General features: G+C 26.7%; 1 long non-coding RNA gene across 1 annotated transcript; it reads right to left on the bottom strand.

The window, feature by feature from the left end:
• Window positions 1–357: 357 nt before the first annotated feature.
• LOC132069220 (uncharacterized) lies at window positions 358–1,194 on the bottom strand. The gene is made up of 2 exons (XR_009417703.1): window positions 1,002–1,194; window positions 358–628 (listed from the first exon to the last, which is right to left on the bottom strand). It is a non-coding gene; the product is annotated as an uncharacterized LOC132069220 (long non-coding RNA).
• Window positions 1,195–4,133: the final 2,939 nt, after the last annotated feature.

The following is a 4,133-nucleotide window of genomic DNA, read 5'->3' as shown; positions in this document are numbered from 1 at the left end:
GTTCCTTCAATAGATATAAAATTTCTTTTACTATCTTAATAATATATTTTTTTTGATTTTGATCAAAATTATAGTATCATTTTTATGGGTGAAAATCATTTTCTCCCTCTAATTTTGCTTCAAAAGTCAAACAACTTCCCCCGATTTTTAACAACGATACCCCCCCCCCCCCCCCCAAACACAACCCCCCCCCCCCCCCCCCTTTCCCCCGCACATGCACATCTCAATTGAACTTGTAAGTATCTTTTTAACCTCTAAATTATTAACATTTTCTTCTTTTAGTTTTTAATATTATGATATATAGAATCTTGTTCAAAGAAATTAAAGTTGAATGCACAAAGCTTAAAACTCTGAGAATAAGAGGAAGGAATACTCTCCTTCCGGAGTGACATATATAAACACTTTAAGATTTGCAAGGAGTAATGTAGCACAATGAATTGTTGAACTATTAAACAAAGAAAGCTATAAATTTTACTACAATCAGGACTTCAAATAATATGTGCTTCTTTATACATGAAACTTTGTGCGTGACTCTCTCTACGGACGAACCCCCTATTAAGATTAACCATGAGACCTTTATCCATCCATGGCTTTTCGTGGTAACAGTTCCACCTTGATATCTTGAGCCCTGTCAATTGCGAGTCAAAATCGAATCTTCTAAAATATATAATAAATTTGAGACATTGAGCAACAAAACAAGTTAATCCTCATTAACAACAGGAACTTATCTTGAGACTTTCTACTACAAATAAATCCAACAAAAATGTCATAGAGAAATTGAAATGCACAAAAAAAAACAACAACAATCAATTTACATAAGTAATGTGATTAAAAACGTGAGTAATGAGAATTATAACGCGCTAAATAAAAAATAAAAATTATGCTTTAAAGAATATAGAAAATATCACAAAAGAAAGAAAAAAGAAGATTAATGAAAAGACGGATAGTATATAAAAAGAAGACACTAAATTTGAAATTAATATCATTAATGCATAACGTACCCCCAAATGCTACTAAATATCAAGAACATGACACAAAAAATTAATGTGAGCATAGCTTTAAGATGAAATATGTAATCATACAATACAGAATTAGAATTCTCATACTATTGTAAATGAAAAACCTGCCGAGCTTTGTGAATGTTGATATCCACATTGAATTTGAAGGGGTTAAATGGGAAAAAGACAAGGGGATACAAATTATATGTCTATTCACAACTTTTACCTTTCAAATTCAAAACACGTTATCTTTCAATAAATGTTATTATAGCATAACCATTGTACTTATCTATTTATACTGAAATTTTGAAATTTTTGCTTTGGTTTCATTTTTTAAACTTGATGGTTTCGTTTTTTAAACTTGATTTGCCTTATCTCCAAATAGGAGATAAACTCAAATTTTAACAGATAATTTCAAATTCAATTTAGGCTTATTTTTATGTTTAAATTTTGAATTATCAGCAAAGAAAGCTATCACATTTTTTTTAGTTTAAAAGACAAATAAATATGCTATAGAAAACACAATTGCGTCGATTACCTTCTGATAAGGGTAGCTTGGGATATTTGACAAAACGTATGAGGTTTAATTTTCTGTAATCACATTTGTGCACCTTATGACATAATCCCTTTTATTTCACTGTATTCTCTACAAAATTGCAGAAAAACAAATTTTAATTTGCAGAGATTGAAACAAGCTTTTGCAAAAATTAACTCTTCTCATATATGTGTTTTTTAGTAACAAAACTGAGAGCTTGATTGGATTGGCTTTTAAGTTGGTCAAACCAGCTTATAAGTCATTTTTAACTTATTTGAGTATTTGAAAAAAAATAAAAAGTAGCTTAAATTAAGTTAAAATGTGTTTAAAATAAGCCAAAATTAAGAAGTTGCTCAACCTTAACTTTTTTTTTTTTTGGCTTAAAAGCCATTTTGGTTTGACCAACAATTTTATCTTTTTATTCTTTATATTTTCTGTTAATTCCATTACTACCCGTACTTCTAAAAATCCTTTAAACACTTTTATCTAAACACGTAATTATTTATTTATAAAATAATTTTCAGTACTTAAAAGTACTTTAAACACTTATACTTAAAAGTCACTTTTTGAAGGGCAGCTAAGCAATAATTCTTTAACATAAATTAAATAGAGGGAACTATAATTAATGCCTAATGACCTATCACTTCAAGATTCCAATCAACATAATGGTGCAGATGTAATCACAAGTTGATTCCGACACGTAACCACAAACAAACCTAGCAATCAGAATTACGATAATATCCTTAGATTCTTTAATTTAGTATCTTCTGGGCAGTTTTCTGTCATTATCCTACTAATGGATATCAACTTTTCAAACCGATAACGTTCTTCAAGTATATGAGAGTTGAGAAGGATAACAATGTTTCGGCTTATCTCCAATTTCTTGTGGGAATCTGCCGCTTGATTCAACCTGATTTTGACACCATGAATTATTATTGACTTTGTAAGGATAGTTACAAGACCAGTCCTTTTCTAAAGTACAAGCAACCAGCTGTAGAACCATCAAAGTGGAGCAACCTAAAAGGAGGGAGGGAGATTAATTATTTTACATACACAAAAACAACATGATGTATTATTTTATTTTTCCCTAAGCCATTCACAAGTAAAGGTGGCAACCGGTTCCAACCGGCTTAGGTTAAAAGACTCAGCGGTTCGGTTAAAAAACCGGAACAACACTTAGGACTTGGATTAAGTTTCAGCTCCAAAGGGCAACCGTCCGGTTTGGAGTGGTTAAAATCTATTTTTTTTTTTGTTTTTTGTATTATATATATATATATTATAGTATTTATTAGTATATTATTATATTTACATATGTTATACAAGTTTATAATTAAGTTTAAATATTCTTAATGTACTAATAAATAAACAAATAATACGATACGAATAGTGCTTTCGTATACATATATATGTATAACTTATATATATATATATGTATAACTTAATATATATAATATATATATATATATATGTACTATATACTATATATATATATATATATATATATATATATATATATATACTTAATATATATACTTTTATATATATATATATATATATATATATCTATATGTATAACTTAATATATATACTATATATACACTATATATTATATATACTATATATATTATATATACACTATATACTATATATACTTATATATGTGTATAACTTAATATATATAATATATATACTTATATATATGTACTATATACTATATATACTTATATATATACTATATATACATATCTACTATATATATATATATACTTATATATATACTATATATACATATCTACATATCTACTATATATACTATATAAACTTAATATATATACTATATATACTTATATATGTGTATAACTTAATATATATACTATATATACTATATATACTTATATATATGTACTATATACTATATATACTTACTTATATACTAATATGTATATATATGTACTATATACTATATATCTTTATATATATACTATATATACATATCTACTATATATACTATATATATACTTAATATATATACTATATATATTTATATACTATATATACTTATATATGTGTATAACTTAATACATATACTATATATACTTATATATATGTACTATATACTATATATACTTACTTATATACTTATATGTATATATATGTACTATATACTATATATACTTATATATATATTATATATACATGTCTACTATATATACTATATATACTTATATATATATACTATATATATTTATATACTATATATACTTTCATTTTTTTTTTTTAATTTTTTTACCGGTTTAACCGGTCCGGTTCGCTTTCCCGGTTTTAACCGGTTCGGTTTCCAAAAATCGGAACCGGGACCGGTAAAAAAAAACACGGTTAGCCGAACCGGTTCTACTGTCTCCGGCTCGTTTAGGACTGGTCCGGTTACCGGTTAAAGCATTACGCAGCCGGTTGCCACCTTTATTCACAAGGCTTGAATTTGCGATTTTCTTATTGAAGATGAAAAAATTTCATCCCCAATCACATTTCTCGATGATTACTCGGCTAAAAAAAAAGTTTAGGAGAGTAATCAATTTTTTTACTATAGGGCCCCCGGTAAG

The sequence above is a fragment of the Lycium ferocissimum genome, chromosome 9 (genome assembly GCF_029784015.1).
Source record: "Lycium ferocissimum isolate CSIRO_LF1 chromosome 9, AGI_CSIRO_Lferr_CH_V1, whole genome shotgun sequence".
NCBI classification, from domain to species: Eukaryota; Viridiplantae; Streptophyta; class Magnoliopsida; order Solanales; family Solanaceae; genus Lycium; species Lycium ferocissimum.
Note: the sequence above shows the minus strand (reverse complement) of the source record. Positions and strands in the feature narration are given on the sequence as shown.